Source organism: Perna viridis, chromosome 11, assembly GCF_037379345.1.
Source record: "Perna viridis isolate PV_CMFRI_1.1 ecotype Kerala chromosome 11, ASM3737934v1, whole genome shotgun sequence".
NCBI lineage: Eukaryota > Metazoa > Mollusca > Bivalvia > Mytilida > Mytilidae > Perna > Perna viridis.
This window is the reverse complement of record NC_142455.1, coordinates 36,097,743-36,115,992: the sequence shown is the minus strand read 5'-3', so window position 1 is coordinate 36,115,992 and position 18,250 is coordinate 36,097,743. Positions and strand designations below refer to the sequence as shown.

The window sequence follows — 18,250 nt, the reverse complement described above, 5'->3', positions numbered from 1 at the left end:
CTCGAATCCTATATTACCGCTATAACCTTGGTTTTCTTGATTACTGTTACAGTAGTTCTAAGTATTATACATGATACCTGAAAGAAGAAATCTGAATAGCAATTTATGTTGATCCATGCAAAATGACAAAATAGGAGGTCATTATTTGAATCTTTACGTAATATGCAAACATCTATTGTTATTGTATATTTAAATTCTTCAGTTCTTAGTAAAGCTTTTCATAATTTATTTGGCTTTATTCGGGTAAAACAGAAACTCGTAAACATCTCTTTGTCTGAATACCTTTAAATCTATTTTCGTCAAGCCAATTCTAAGTAAATTTATATTTTTTAATGTATACGGGAATGTCAACTTAATCATATGATATTGTTATATTATGAATATTCGGTCATCGTCTGATTTACATATATCACACAAATTAAAATAAATACGACACATGTATAACGGTATATGCTTGTATTACGTGTAAACATCTTTCGTTGAATAATAAAAATAAATATATCAACATTATGAAAATCAAAGTATAAAAGCTTAATGAGATCATTTCCACAGTCTAAAAACAAATATATTTGCCTTTTTGCACGATATAGCTCTTGAATGGTATTGACATCCCAGTAACAACATATACTACCCTTCTAATCCCCTATTATCCCCATTCCCTGAAGGAAAATTCCAATCCCCCAATAGAATTTGCAATGTATTCATCAAATACTTATACCATCAAATAAAATGATACATTTGTAAATTATGTATCATTTAAACTGTTTTTTTAATTTTTTTTAATTTGAAATAAAAACTAACTTTTCCGATTCTCCCACATTCAAAATCCCTATTCCCCATAACTATAACCAATCCCATTACCATTCTCCATCTACCATAAACCGTAGAATGGTCCTTTTACTGGTATTGTACTTCCGCGAAAGTACATGAACTTTTGCGCTGTAATGCGATTATTCCGCGAATTATAGCAAAACATTTGTCTTGTTTGGTTGTATAAAATACATGTATTAGAGACATGTAAAATATCGGTCACCTCATAGTTATAAAGCGGTCAGTATGACAATTTAAAAAAAAGTAGATAGGTTCTTACTACTGTCTTCTATTCAAAATGCTTTCACTTTTCTAGGACAAGTTAACATATAAAACCATAACAGTGAGAAATATGTTATTTCTACGATGAGCTAAATGGGCTATACTTACAACGAAAATCAATTATAATCTTTCAAAAATCAATAAGATGTGAATTTTAGTACTAAGTTTAAAAAAAAAAAACAAATGACATGTGGTTTGTATGTTGTTACCAATGAGTTACCAAAGGAACCAAGATTCTAGCAGAAATCTTTTCAGATTTATTTAATTTATCACGCTAGGCCCTTGTATCAGAGATTAAGAATTTTTATCAATAAAGACAGGATTTTCTGGTTAAATGTCATTCGTCATGATTGTGTATTTATTTTCATCCTTCAATGTTTGTACAATAGTTCATTTTCCAATTAAAACCATTTAAAATAATCAAAATGTGTAAACAAAAATGTGACTATGTACAATATTAACCGTACATCGAATTTTTAGCAATTTATGGTGAGTTAGTAGACTATATTAAGTTTTTAGAAAAAATATGTCAAAAACATTTAAATAATTCGTAGAAATGAACATCATATTAAAAATGCAATTTTATATATTTTTTGTTTGTTTCTTTCATAGCCTTGGGGACAATTTGATGATACTCTTTGTAAATACCTAAGAAGTGCAACATTTTAAAGGTACATTTTTTTCAGAAAGAAAATTAAGTGAGGAAAAGGAAAAGGACTTTCACTTATACTCTTATATTATTTTAAATCAAAACAACACGATTTGAAAATAGATTGATTTTTTTTTATTTTCTCATATTACTGCAATATTCCTGTTTCTAAGCGCATACAAAGTATTTCAAATAATATGTACATTTTATTTACAAATTATTGGTTTAAGCACAGTAAGATAATGTAGACCATTGAATCTTGTACATAAAAATATCAAGACCAACTTATTTTTCCATGATAACAAGCATCAAAATCGAAATTGAAAATTTATGCTGTATGCTTCAAAAGTTTTTTTTTCATCTTGTTCCCGCTTATCGCATACGATAATTTAGATATAAACTATGGATATGCATAAAGTAGCGATATTTAAACAGAAATATTTGAAAAATAAGGTTTTGAACTCAGTATCATATTTCCAAGTTCCAGTCTGGCTGGGTGTCAGATACGGGTCTAATCACACCTTTGACAAAAATAGCAAGATAAATGTTTTTATTGATGATGGTGGGAGTTGTACTGTAAGGAATTTTAGCAAATACTTTATTCAATGAAAAAAAGGTCTAATGTGTTTTTGAAACAAATAAAACTAAACCGTTATGAACCTTATTCAATTCAGAGATGGAGCAGAGGCATAAAAAAATTCTTAAAAGCAGTCGTCTGTTCCTGACAAATAGCATCGATGATGTTGATGGTATATGCGATCACATGTTGTCCCATGAAGTATTTAGTCATGATATGGTTGATGTCATTAAGGTATGAATTGTTGACCTACTATAGATCGATAACATGTATGTTATTATATGATTTAAGAAGAAAAATCCATACAAACAACGTTTCATAGCTGCATCTGCAAATTGTACTCAGTTAAAATCCCGACTTAAAAACATTATACATCGTTGTTTGATGGTAACCTAGATACAAATATATAGTTTTTGGTAGAGATTCCTCATACTTTGTGAAAAATACTTCCAAATCATCTTCCAAATATACAGAAAATATTAACAAAATGCTGGAATTTTTAATCGACAACATATTTGTCCAGTGTGGTGGACGTGTTTTTCAACAAACGGTCGGCATTCCAATGGGAACAAATTTACTTACTTTATGTTCTTTGTTGTGCTTTCCCTACCGGTGCACCTGGTCCATGGAACTGGGTTATGTTGCTACTAGATTGAAGTCATCACTACAGAAGTTTTATGGTCGTCATCATGAACTCGTGGATCGTTACGGCGTATCCATCTGCACTATGAAAACTGATTTATTCAACGGGTCATAGTTTTCCTTTCCTCGTTGCCTACCCCGGATTTGACTTTTTATGACCAACTCGGCGGGTGTTTCTAGAAAAGCAGAGGACGCTTATCAGACCGGTGCACCTGGTCCATGCTTCCAGTTTTTAGTGGAGTCCGAGTCGCTCATTTACTTTTGTTACTTTGTATGTATGATTTTAGTTACTTTATGTTCTTTGTTGTGTATGTCTGTTTTCCATGTCTGGTCTTTACCCCTGGATTACATTCATTTGTTTACCGCTATAACCTTGGTTCCCTTGATTACTCTTACAATTCCGTAGACGGGTCATATCTAATGTATCTGTTATAAATACAGCTTCTTTTTTTCAATTCAGCAATTTGTGCTTGTAATATTTTAGATATTACAAGTCGAAAAAGACAAACAAATATTGGCAACTCCCTAACTTTAAAAAAGAAATCGACAGAGAATGAAAGACATACACATCAAAATCGAAATCTGCTAAAAATAACGAAACAGTTTATTCAGAACTTCAGAAAGGTATTGTTTTATTGGATATAATTAATTAGTGCATTTAATCAAGTAAAAAAATATAGAAAGAATTGGCGCAATTTGTGTCACAAAGGTGCTGTTATGGAATCTTTAAACAACCAAAATGTTACACGTTTTAGACTTATCGATGAGTATCATTACGATTCTGGTTTCTTTTATTTTAGTCGGTACTACGTAGTGATATATAATTTAAAAGAGTAATGCTACAAATGATTCATACGATGAAATATAGAATCTACAACGATAACGAGTTGATTATGGATTTCTCACATTGAGTGAAATAAATTTTATAGTTTTGGTCGCGAGGCTTGCCGAGCTAATCAAACTAAAAAGAATATTTCACGACATGTGAGAAAATCATAATCAACAAGCTTTGAGTGTAGATTCTGTTTCTCTAATGCCCTAAAAACGTCAAAAATACCCAAAAATGAGAAGTGCGCGAAACGTTATGATTCTGATTCATCGGAAACATGTTGACGTTACACAAACGCAAACATTCCAAACACTTCAAATCTTCCCGAGTCCCTTCATAATTCTTATTTAAGATACGAAAACACCAAAATTATCTCATTTAACTGAAATATAACTACAATGGCAACCGAGGCAATTCAAGATGAAATCCAAGACGATCGATTTCCAAGCCAATCGAACTCTGAAAACAAAAAAGTCACTAGTGATGAGAACACCTTTTTCCGCACCGGTCGAGGGGTATGAAAATTGAAGCAAAATTAGAGAAATCATTGTACAAAATTACACCGGGAACACGAAAAGGTAACATAAGAAGAAAAATGAATCACAAAGAACTTTTTTTTCAAACGGTAAACCAAAAACATGAATCACCGCAAAATATTTATAGAAATACGCCGAACTGTAATTCAATCGAATACAATTGACTTTTTGATATTCATTTTAATGCTTTAAGAGTGGTCAGCATTTAATGTAATATATTTACACTTTATGTAAGATTACTGCTACTAATTGTTTACCAAATATAAGTCATATGAAATAAATTTTAGTCTTTATCAACTCATTGTTTTATATTGTAGAAACTTTTCAACAATGGATAGTGCAAATATTATGACAATCTGAAAAACAATAACAGTTTTCGACTTGATAAAGCCGTGTTGGATGAACTCATCACTAAATGTGTTATCCTAATTGAGGACCGAGAGGAAATAGAAAAAAAACCTACAACTCAAGTACAGCGTAATAACGTTTTACTACATATACTGATCAACTGGCCCTTTCTTACGTTTTACGAGTTAGTCGATGCACTAGATAAAGATGAGAAACACAATGAGGACGTTCAATGTCTTCTTAGAAAAATGGGAGAATCAATTAAGCAGCCAACAGCCTGTCATAATCAGTCGCAGTTTCAGGTCATGACTGGTACATTTAAGATTTAAAAATTACATTAAGTTCTTTTTCTAATGTTAACTGTATGGTCCATATTACATTAATAGGAACACACAATGAATTTAGATCGAACATCAACATAGAAGGTGCATTTAATTAGCATTTGTACCTCCTTCCATTTTTCTATGTAATTCATTTACTTATGAATACCCTAGGTTCGTTATGATATAAACAGAATAAAAGATGTGCAATAAAGGTATGTGATAACCATTCCTTGGAAGTAATTAACATTCATTGAGTGGTTAAGGGTGCGTTTCATGTACGAAATGAATACCAAATACGATCTATTACAATCAAAGGCAAAGTTTGGGTTTTTTTCACAGTGGAAGTCTCCCATCCTAATCTACTCAATATGTAAATAGCCGATACAAAATGAGATTACCTTATAATAATGTCCTTAATATATTTAGAATTCTTGGAAGAGCAGTTCATGATGCATAAGCCGTCGCTAACGAACTAGCGAAATGCTGGACGAAAATTCATCCTGGTCGCTATAAAAATAGACAGGATGGAACATAAGTATAATTCCCACGATGTTATTATTGATAATCAATTTTTAAAAATGCATTTTGTCGTACCAGCAGACAAAGCCCAAAACAACATTGTCTGTGTCCGCAAAAAGTTTTACATCCAATGTTTATTATCACAGGTAGACGTAGAAAATAATAGCAGTGATAAAACCTATACTGCTACCACACTCTCCAAAGAAGAGATTGTGGTAAACCATAAATCTATGCTATCCTCTTTTGGTCTCTCTACCAAGGACGGTGATTGTGATTTACCGTCTATGCACTGGATTCAAATACTGTGTTTTATAAAATATCAGGCATTTAGAGGATGAACGCATGCATGGAGTAGGTGGAAAAAAGGTAAAAATAATAAGACCCTTTTCGATTCATTCTCTCACAATTTTAGTCCCAAAAGTTCGTGCGAAGTAAGGTATCAGCCATCTGATACTGAGGAGAGAACCTAATACGGCAGGGGATTGAAACGTTCTGGATATCATTTTTCATTTAAATTACACCTGTTTACCATAACATATATTACACCTGTTTATGTATAAATGCTTATCTACATTTAATCAATATACCCACCAAATTTCAACTTTCAGTTTTAAGTTTTACAAAATTTGACCGGGGTAACGCGGTGTGCGAAACAGTGCGTCTTAATGTATAGTGCATCCTGAACAATCGGTGGGTGTTTCTATAAAAGCAGAGGACGCTTACCTATCCGTGCACGTGGTTCATGCTCCCAGTTTTAGTGGAGTCCGAGTTGCTCATTTGCTTTTGTTACTTTGTATGTCTGTTTTCCATGTCTGGTCTATGTCCCTGGATTACATTCTATTGATTATTGCTATAACTTGGTTCCTTGATTACTCTTAAAATGATGCTTTTTTTTAATGTTTAAGATATGGTTAAGAATTAGCACTATCCTTTTCTTTAAAAAAAAAACCAAAATTTTGAAACAGCTAGTTTTATGCAGTGTTTCCTCATGAAATCAAATCTAAACTGATTGATATGTAAAGGCAGCATTAAATAATAAGGTGTCCCTTTTCAGATGTTAGTGATGAATGTGTCATACTACATAAGAATTTTAAATCCTTGGTTGATGACATTGATATAAAGAGGACAAAGTCAATTCTGGACAGCTTGATTAGTAACGATGCAATTGAAAACGAGGAAAAAGATGAATTAGAAGTTAGACAAACACCACAACAAATGAATAGATATATAATGTGTGTGATGAGACGAAAAGGTTCTAAAGGTTACGAGGTCGGAAGCCATTCGTGTACTAAACAATGACCTTTGAAAGTCAAGTCCGGGGTAGACAAACGAGGGAAGGAAAACTATGACCCGTTGAATAAATCAGTTCTCATGGTACTGATGGATGCACCATAACGATCCACGAGTTCATGATAACGACCATAAAACTTCTGTAGTGATGACTTCAATCTTGTAGCAACATAACCCTACTCCAGAAGCCTATTTGTTAGAGTTCTAGCGCGATACAAAAAGTCTGCGTAGTTTCGCCAAGCTCTGGCATAACGTATGAGTTGTGATATGAACACTCCATACGCAGGAGCAAAAATATTCGGAAACCAAGGATCAATATGGAGCCTTAGATTTTGCGATTGCTAATACTTTTGTCCAATGAAATGTGAGGTCGTAAGCTCCACCGTTTACGTTGCCATTGTTAAGCATCATGGTTGTCACGTCATTTGTAAAGTGTAAAGATATTATCGTTTTGATATATAAAATGTGCATGACGCTTTGTAATGTTTTTTTTTATGTTCTTTCCTTTCGGATTTTTCTCGTTTTTTATTCCCTGTTTTCCATATTGTTTGTTAATTGTTTTAGTGTATTTTTTGTTGTTTTTCGTGAATTACTCCATTGATCTCGGAAATATATAAAGTTGATGAATTGTAGGTCAATTTAATGATCTTTTTTTTCTGTTTTAGGTGTAGAAGCATTTAACAATCGTCGAAGAAATGAAAGTAAGTTTTGCGATACAAAATTAGAGTCTGGTTCATTCAACTTTCAAGTTTAAAAAAAAAACTATTTTTGGAATTTACCGTTGTTTAAATCGTTCAAAGCGACAGGCTTAGTCGTATCACAAAGCGACTGCTCTTTTAAATTTGATAATTTGATGACATTGTAACCAAGCATTGCGATATTTACATGGTCAAAAATTTGCTGCTTTTTAAAAGAGACCCGCTAAACAAATAACAACAACAAAACTCGAGAACAAAATGGTTGCTAGAAATTATGATTGAATCAATCACGGGCTAGAACCAAGTAGAACCGATCTGTTCAACGTGTCATAGTTGTCCTTTCTACTTTCGTCTACCCTAGACTTAGCTGTTTTTATGAACAGCTCGGCGGATGTTTCTAGAAAAGCTGAGGACGCTTATCCTACCGGTGCACCTGGTCCATGCTCCCAGTTTGTAGTGGGATCCGCGTTGCTCATATAATTTTGTGGCTTTGTACGTATTATTTTGATTAGTTTATGTTCTTTGTTGTGTGTGTCTACTTTTCATGTCTGGTATTCGTCCCTGGATCACATTCTTTTAATTTCCGCTAGAATCTTGGTTCCCTTGATTACTCTTTGACAACATATTCGGTGATCATGATCAAGTTCAGCAACAACACTGATACAAATGGAACATCCTTGAGGGGGTGTTTGTTTTTGTTAGTTAGTTTGTTTGTTTGTTTGTTTTATTTTTTTCGATGTTTCCTAATATTATTTTATAAACATGCCATTTAATGTTCAAACGATGTCAAAAAGCACATATACAACTTACTTGAATAGTATACAAAAGCATACGTTTAGAAGTAATTATAATTTAACATTATATATAGTTGTAATTTATTGCGTTTGTCGGTTAGCGGATTGAAGTCTAAAAATCAAATCGTATTTTCCATTCGTCATATTAGGGTAAGTTATATGGTGTCTGGCAATATTGTTATGCATATATACATATTTTAAAATTCGGTTTAGCGCTGTCGTTTGTATTTATTTTCTTTTATTATTTTGATCTGTTTGATCTGTATAAACGCATCTTCGGTGGTTCTAGTTGCCATTGTTTAATAGGAAATGACATAATATCTTTCTTTCACAGCCAAGACAACAACAGAATCTGCTCAGTTTTGCAAATCGTTTTCATCAATTTCATATTTTTGCTGATAAAACTTGATTCATTTTTAGGTTGCAAAGTCTTGCAAAAGCATGATTTGCTATCCAATTTTAATGGTGGTCTGTTCTGCTACGAATAACTGAGCTCATTTTGGTGTCCATCATCCTCCATAGCCATCGTAGTTAGAGTCGTCCACCTAGAACTGATGTTGAGATTTTTGCATTCGCCAATAAACATGGTCTCTATTAGTTAATAAAGGTTACAAGAAATTACCGAAATCTATTCCGATCAATAATCAAGTCAAATCAAAAATAAGTCTGACAAAATAGATGTTACATCAACGGCGTAGCTGGTACCACAATGGTCCTGACTTGGTACAGGCATTCTAAACGGAAAGGTGGGTTAAGTCTATGTTTTACAGGGGGCCAAACCGCCTTTTTCTATTGGTACGTGAATATTCACATGGTGATTAAATAGCATGTTATTGCTATAGCGTCATAATTGGCAAATCAGTGGTCATATCAGTACAAAAAGTGATTTACAAAAAATAATCATTACTCACTGTTTTTGAAGAAACTGAGTAAGCTCAGGTGGATAAAATGAAGGTAACCATTTACCAAAAGAAGGATTGTTAACGGACAATACATCATCAATATATCTTTATGTGAAATAAAAGGATTTCACATGATTTATATTTTTATTCTTCATGAGATTCGAAGATATTCAGTCATATATCGATACAATAACGACTAGAAGAGGAGCTCAATCAGTACCCATTTGAATGCTAACATGTTGCGTAAATACAGCTCCTACAAATGAAAAATAATATGTTACTAATGAAGAATTCAAGCATGATACAAATCTTAGCACGCTTTACCCTTCTGAGATGTTTTAGAAAAATATGTGGATTTGTAACCTAGAACAACATGATTTCTCGAATCAGTAAAAGATAAACGAGATTTCATTTCGTCATATTGGAAAAAGTCTAAAGTTTAAAGAGAACTAATTTCAGAAAAACTCCGGGATTTTAGGTTTTCAAGTAAATTTTAGAATTTTTAAGTATCCACATATCCACACAAATGCAACTACAAGAGTAAGTGGTAGTGCAACTAGCTTGTTGTCAATCTTTCAATGCGGACAATATCTTTGTAAGGTGAATTGACAACTCTTTCTTGGATAAAGATACATACTGTACCTTTGTAATGAGGAGCATCCCTTCCTACTGTCGCTTTGTTTTACTTATCCTGTGATTAATTTGCAGGTTGATTACTTCGTTAGATCTAAGCCACTATGTACTAACATCATCTTTTGCCAGCTATAACGACGATATTTTAAACAAATGGTGACCAATTTTCTTTAGTATTGCTATTGACTCCTAGAGGATCTAGGTTCAATTTTCTTGGTCCTATTGGTTTCTCGTACACACAAAGTGTTTTCTCCATATGAGTTTTCGTATAAATATCACAATCTTGTAAAGCATTTGTGTTATTTATCTTGTTAAATTAATAATACAGGGCTTTTGTCTCAAACAGTTTGGATCTGTAATGCTTGCTTCAATGATTCCAAATATCTGCTTACATATGTTATACGTAATTTCTCTGCTTTGGAACTTTTATCAAAATACATCTGTTTAAAATAAATAATTTTCTTCAAATTCAAAAATAGAAATTTAACATTATAAAATAATGTCTCTTTGGAAATTCAATTTTTTTTTCTAAATAAACGTAATTATTATTTAACAGTCGTCCTGCATGAAGCGTATATTAAAGACTGGCAAAAAGATGAAGACACATTCTTAGAGACAAAAGCAGCGATAGCTGTGAAAGAACCAATATGCAGCAGAAACATAGTTGTGGTCACAGGTAGTTCTGGTACAGGTAAATCTCTAAAATTCATCACCTGGTTTAGAGTTACAAGGGTCTGAAGGTTATGATATCATCGCTGTTCTTTCTGGTCCAACAGACATAATCAACTATTATGACGGATAAAAGAAAACAAGTTTTTGTCGTTGATGATTTATCTGGCAAACTAAGCGTAGATGAAGCAACATTGAAAGTATGGCTTACCAATATAAAGCATCTTATAAAAATATTTAGCCTTTACAAAGATGAGAGTAACCAGGATAGAGCAGACACAGAATTATATTCTTCTAAATTCTTGGTGTCGTGCATACTGCAGATTTTCCAAAATAAAACGTTTTTTTAAACGGTATTTAAGCATTTTAGAAAACACTGATTGTAACATATTGTCTAATGACATTTGCCTTTCCAACGAAGAACGCATGAAGATGTTACAAAATTATGTACAAGGCGAGTGGGTTGATGATATCAACTAAAAGCTTTTTGATATCGATAATTTTCCGTTGCTCTGTCGTCTATCAAAGTCACATAAAACTCTTTTTAAAACCAAACGAGTGCACTAAAGAAAACATAGAACATATCACAAGATCTGATATCTTGCAATTATCCGCTCTTGTACTTTGCATCTTATTTGATGATGGTTTCGATGTCAAATGGTTAGATGACTATGAGAAAGTGGAAAAGATTTACAGTAATCTTGATATCATTATTAAGGCAGAAATCAAACAAAATTATTTTAAAGAAAGTTTGGAAGTATTGGAAGGGACATACCTAAAATTTGTTGGTTCGAAATATTATTTGATACACGATAAAATATATGAAATAGTTGCTTTTATCTGTTATCTGTTATCTTTAAAAAAAACATTCCTCGAACACGCTTCAAAAACATTTATTGAACAGTATTTTTGGTTTCCTTCATTTCAACAACAAACAAGTGACATTTCTATTGAATTGTCGGATGAATATGGAAAACCCTATTTTAATAGAACTTTCAAAGAGTGGAAAATGGTCACGATGAAAGAACATTCTTCGGTTCAAAGATGAGAATCAAGAAATACAGGGAAAAACTAATAGAATACATGAAGCAAAATGACCAATACGTACAGGCTATACTTAAAAGTCTTGAAGATAAAGGTATTGAAAAGTGTAGATATCCTTGCAACGTGGAAATCATTACTTCCATATTTAATGAATGTAGTAATTATATAACAACGACCTATCCTTTAGTTGAAGCTGTATCAACCGGCTACATAGATTTGGTACAACATTTCATTGACTGTGGATGTAGTATCAATAAAGCTGACAGTGAAAACAGAACCCCTCTTTATATGGCATGTGATATGGGGAACAAAGAAATTGTTAATACGTTACTAGACAAAAAAGCAGATATATCCACGCCTGGAGATTTTGGGAAAAAATTTCCATTGTATGCAGCATATAAACAGGGTCATAAAATCATAGTTGACCAATTACTTAAACACTGTGTTCATATGTCCCAGTTCGAAAGTGGCAAAGAGAAATCACTAGATGTATCAGCTATTGGTGGATGTGATGATGGGACACTACTATATATAGCTTGTAAAGGGGGGGGCATATTGAAATTGTGCGATTACTACTCGAAAAATATCAAGATTTATCAGCTGATGGCAGAGTGGGTTCTGCTAAATCACCCCTGTGTGCAGCTTGCGAAGGTGGACATGTTGAGATTGTGCGATTGCTACTAGAGAAAAATTCGGATGTATCAGCTACGTGTAGATGTGATGATGAGACACCGCTGTATATAGCTTTTGAATGTGGGCATATTGAGATTGTGCGATTACTACTTGAGAAATATCAAGATTTATCAGTTGATGACAGAGTTGGTGATGCTGAATCACCCTCTGAGTACAGCTTGTGAAGGTGGACATATTGAGATTGTGCGATTGCTACTAGAGAAAAATTCGGATGTATCAGCTACGTGTAGATGTGATGATGAGACACCACTGTATATAGCTTGTGAAGGTGGGCATGTTGAGGTTGTGCGATTACTACTTGACAAATATCAAGATCTATCAGCTAATGGCGGAGTGGATGCTGCTAAATCACCCCTGTGTGCAGCTTGTGAAGGTGGACATGTTGAGATTGTGCTATTTCTACTAGAGAAAAATGCGGATATAGCAGCTACTGGTAGATGTGATGATGAGACACCAGTGTTTATAGCTTCGGTAGGGAGATATACTGAGATTGTGCGAATATTACTTGAGAACAAAGCAGAAGTTGGAGATGATAGTAAAACACCACCGTTGTATGTAGCATGTGCAGAAGGATACGAAGACATAGTAAGACTTTTTTCTTTCGCATAATGCAGATGCGTTACGCGGTCACAGCGGAAAGACACCATTGTCTGTTGCTTGTGAAAACGCACATACAGAAATTGTAGACCTTCTCCTTGGATTTAATGCGGATGTTTCACAATGTGTAGGAGATGAATGCGAGACGCCGCTGCATGTTTCATGTGAGGCTGGGCATGTTGAGATAGTAAGATTGCTTTTACATAGAAATGCCGATGTGTCAAAATGTGACAAAGATGGTCGCTCTCCCTTGTATGTGGCTTGTAGGGAAGGTGAAGAAGAAATAGTGCGTATATTACTTCAAGGAAAGGCTAATCCTTTACAATATACAAACCAGGGACGATCACCATTGCACGCTGCTTGTTATGGTGAATATAGTATAATAGTAAATCTTCTACTCGACGCGGAGGCCGATGTGTCACATTTTGATGTTAATGGCTTGTCACCTTTGCAAGAAGCATGTGATATAGGTAATACAGATATTGTAAGATTGCTACTCGCAAAGAAATTTGATGTTTCAAGGTGTGACAAAAAAGGGCGTTCGCCATTATATTTAGCGTGTAAGGGAGGAAATGTAGACATTGCGCTAAAATTACTTCAAAGTAAGGTTGATCCTTCTCAAGGTCTCACTAACCACTTCCGGGTCAAATGGCCATCCCCCTATGTAGTACCAAAAACACACTGAACCTAGACATATGCATTGTAAGTGCATTATTTGTGTGTACTATGATTAAAAGTAGTCAAAATAAAGCTGAGAATGTGTACTTTAAAATCATATATGTAATTAACTACAAAAGTGTATGAATATTGTTTACATGTGTGAGTAATATGCCTCCATGCTGTCAGTTAGCAGAACAGGTAAAAATGTGGATTTTCAGTATTATTTATTCAAGTAAATTTTGTGAAGAATTTCTACTATCACCGTACCATTAGCATAATGATTTTGGAAGCCTTATTTTCCAAGCTTCGCAACGGTATGCAGCTTTAAGATGTCATTTGTCCTGGGAATTCACAGTGAGACTTTGAAAATTACAGTTTTAACATGTAAAGTAATGGAAACGTTAGAAGTGGTTAGTGAGACCATAAATTAAATTATGGCATATTTCAGAAAACTGCATAATTTGAGGAAAATTGCCTTTCCTGGTCATTATTTCCACTTTCCCATAAAATCAGTATAGTGATATTGGTAATCTGGCTATATTTTAAGAGGTGCATTGTGCAAGGTATTTTAAAAAACAACATAGCAACAAGATTTTTATTAGTAACAGTGACTCATAACTTGACGTCATCCATGAAATACACAACGTCACTGCTTGGGATATTCAAAGTACTCAAATAGTCACACAGCACAGACTTAGAATCGCACAGTAATGAAATAGATATGATATAAATTGTTGAAATCTGTTCTTTTTTCATAATGATAAATGATATTTACTATTACAACTTCTTGAATTATCATAGGTATCAATTTGGTGTGACAAGTTAGTTAAAATTGTAATTTTTTAGTAATTTAGGGAAAATATCACTGAGGGGCATGATATAAAAATGACCATTTCCTTGTAGTCCTATGTCTGATTTTGATAGTTTTGGTCTTATTAGACTCACAATACCACAAGCTTTCATACAATGTAAAAAAGAAAAACATAAAAACTCATAAAATATTTTTAAGGTCTCACTAACCACTTCCGGGTCAAATGGCCATCCCCCTATGTAGTACCAAAAACACACTGAACCTAGACATATGCATTGTAAGTGCATTATTTGTGTGTACTATGATTAAAAGTAGTCAAAATAAAGCTGAGAATGTGTACTTTAAAATCATATATGTAATTAACTACAAAAGTGTATGAATATTGTTTACATGTGTGAGTAATATGCCTCCATGCTGTCAGTTAGCAGAACAGGTAAAAATGTGGATTTTCAGTATTATTTATTCAAGTAAATTTTGTGAAGAATTTCTACTATCATCGTACCATTAGCATAATGATTTTGGAAGCCTTATTTTCCAAGCTTCGCAACGGTATGCAGCTTTAAGATGTCATTTGTCCTGGGAATTCACAATGAGACTTTGAAAATTACATTTTTAACATGTAAAGTAATGGAAACGTTAGAAGTGGTTAGTGAGACCCAATGTACAAACCAGGGACGGTCGCCATTACATGAAGCTTGTAATGGAGAATACACAGAAATAGTTAATTTGCTACTTGAAGCGAATGCAGATGTGTCGCACTGCAATGATGATGGCTGGTCCCCATTGTATGAAGCATGTGAGATAGGTAACCTAGATATTGTTAAGAAGAAATCTGATGTGTCAAAGTGTGATGAAGATGAACGTTTGCCGTTGTATTTGGCGTGTAAGAGTGAGTTTATAGAAATCGTTCAGTTATTACTTGATAATAATACAAGTTCTAACATACACACAAAGAAAGGGCGGTCTCCGTTGCATGTAGCTTGTGATAGAGGTAATATAGAGTTGGTAGATCTGTTAATCAATAATGGTGCAAATGTCTCGCATTATGATAAGGATGGATGGTTTCCTTTGTATGCTGCTTGTGTGGCAAATGATATAGACGTTGTTAAACTTTTGATTCAGAATAACGCTGATGTTTCATTTGTTGACAAAGCTGGACTTTCGGCTTTGCATGCAGCATGTGAGAACGGTAATGAGGATATTGTTAGAGCATTACTCGAGAAAAAAGCTTGTGTATTTCAATATCATAAAAATTGACGTTCACCATTATATCTTGCATGTGAGAATGGAAATATAGACATAGTGACCTTGTTACTTGCAAAAAAAAAGGCCGACGTGCTGCATTGTGACAGGGATGGAAGATCGCCGTTGTATTTTGCATGTAAGACTGGGTCTTCTGATATTGTTGAAGTTTTACTTGAGCATAAGTCTGACGTGTCGGAATGTGATAGATTTGGCAAGTCTCCTTTGTTTGTTGCTTGTGTAGGTGAACATGAAGAAGTAGTAAAACTTTTTCTAGAAAACGGCGCCGATGTGTCCACGTGTTCTATAAAGAAAGGGTCGCCATTTATAGTAGCCTGTACTAGAGGAAATTATGAAATCATGGTATTGTTACTTGAAAATGGACCCAACGCGTTTCAGTGTACTGGGTATGGGAGATCGTTGTTGTTTGTTGCTTGTAGTGTTGGAGATGTTGACATTGTAAAATATTTATTAATCTTAGGAGTAGATGTTTCCCATTGTGACGTATATGGCGTTTCATCTTTGTCCATAGCATGCAAGAGAGGTCATACTGACATAGTGCAACTTCTACTCCGTAAAAATGCTGATGTGCTTCTGTGTGATAATAATGGTAAGACACCACTATTTTATGCCTGCAAGTTTAATCACTATGATATAGTAGAAATGATTTTAGATAAGTTTGGTGAATCAGTTTTACAAGATTTAGATCAGATGATAGACATTTGTGAGCAAGAGGGACATGCTGACATTAGTAAACTCGTTAAAGCATTGTGCAGGTGAGAAAAGTTGTTTAGCTCTGACTTTCTTCTTTAATTAGAAACAGAACCTACTTATTCGTGTAGGTTCGATACATAGGAAAGTTTTTTAATGTATGGTCTGTGTGCTTATTTTAACATTTCCTTTGTTTGTTTAATAATATTCATCTCATCTTTTAAAAATGTTGATTATGTTTTGTGATTCTTTATTATTTGTTCACCAGTTTATTTGGTTATATATAACTAAAGGCTAAACTGGCAGTTTCGTCCCTGCAACATCATCCAATAAAACAAAACCTGCATTTTTTTTTTATTTAGGACAATTTTTGCGTTTTTATCTGTTTTCGTCTTTGTTTGTTTGTTTTTTGTTTTTGTTTTTGTTTTTTTTTTGTTGTTGTTATTTGTTTTGTTTTGTTATTGTTTTTGTTGTTCTTTGATATTTGGTGTAGTTATTGTTCTTTCCTTAACATTTTCGTGTTTTTACAAGAAAGAATGTATATCAAGTGAAGATTTAATTACGTGTAGGTGCATAGTGTATTTTTACTATTTTATGCTTCCATTCTAGAGGATTCGAGGATTCATTCTTGAAAACTTGATTTGTCCCGATTTATTGGTTTATTTTATCCTGTGAAACAAATCGCAATTTGCCCAATACGTTGTATAATATTCACTGAATTATTGTGTATTTCTCATGTATATTCCATTTCTCTTCTTTTTTATATATTAGGAGCTTCTGTGATAGTTTCAATTAAAATTATGTGTTTAAATGTTAGCTTTGTGTTATATAAGAATGTTATAGTCAGGTATATTGCTGTTACATGTAAAATACAGGGTGGACAGGGGCAAGGGACGGGAATCGGTAAAGAAAGGACGGGGAATGGTGGGATGGAGAGGCGTGAGCGGTGGCAAAAAGGTTGGGGAACGGGGAGCGAAAAAAAAAGAAAGAGGTGATTACGATAGGGAACAATAACCTGAGGTAAAATGGTAAAAATGAAAGAGGTTGATAAGCGATAGTCAGGAGGGGGTGACGTGGTGGTCAAGGGGGTGGGAGTGGGGATTAAGAACCTCTCTCCTTCCCTCGTACTACTGTTTTCATCACAATCAAAGTACTGTTAGCACTAGATCTTTTCGATCGTTCCAAAAAAGTAGTATTAACAGAATTGCAAAGATTATTTGGTGTAATTTTCCAATACACGTTAGAGTTGATAGTTGTCTTATATGTTTCAGCTGAATGTAAAATTTACTAAATTAGATGAAAGGGTAAGCATGTCCTACTCCACCAGCGGCACCCACCATATTGCAAGTGAGTATAATCCAGTAATATTCTAGCAACAATAATGCAAGTTCGCGGCACGTGTCAAACACTATTGACATTAGGATATGTAAGACTCGTATAATATCTTATTACAATCTGGGTCATTTTCTCGGAGATCCATCAGGGCCAATTTAATAAAAAAATATTTGCATTCTCGATATTATGGAAATCTGCACAAAAGCCGCCTTTTTTAACATGCACATAATTTATGGACACAACTTTAAACATTCTATTTCATAAAAGATATGATTTTGACTTCACATACTAAAATCTAGAAATTCATTTGATTTTAAAATGGTTGAAGCTACTGAAAGGAATATGATACACAATAGAAGGAAACTTAATGTACAAACAAGGCTTTCATTTTCTTCCCATGTAACGATATTTACTCAAAACTAAAACAAAAACTTAAGGTATGAGTATTAAAACAATTTCTCATATTCTAACTAAGAGTCTATCACTTACTACAACTTTTCATGAGTCGATAGCTCATGTTTCCGTCAAATGTTATTGGCTTTAACGTTCATGGTGGTGATCAATGCCGTTTTTATTTTCAAATTATTTTTGTGGAAAATTTCAATAAGCAGGGGCGGGTCCAGGTAAGGGCGTAATGGGCGTACGCCCCCCCTTTA

General features: G+C 33.7%; 1 long non-coding RNA gene and 1 pseudogene across 1 annotated transcript; both read left to right on the top strand.

Annotated features, from left to right (window-relative positions):
• Positions 1–119: 119 nt before the first annotated feature.
• Positions 120–5,851, top strand: LOC148603922 (uncharacterized). The gene is made up of 3 exons (XR_015916258.1): positions 120–2,552; positions 3,445–3,584; positions 4,643–5,851. It is a non-coding gene; the product is annotated as an uncharacterized LOC148603922 (long non-coding RNA).
• Positions 5,196–16,328, top strand: LOC148603921 (uncharacterized; annotated as a pseudogene).
• Positions 16,329–18,250: the final 1,922 nt, after the last annotated feature.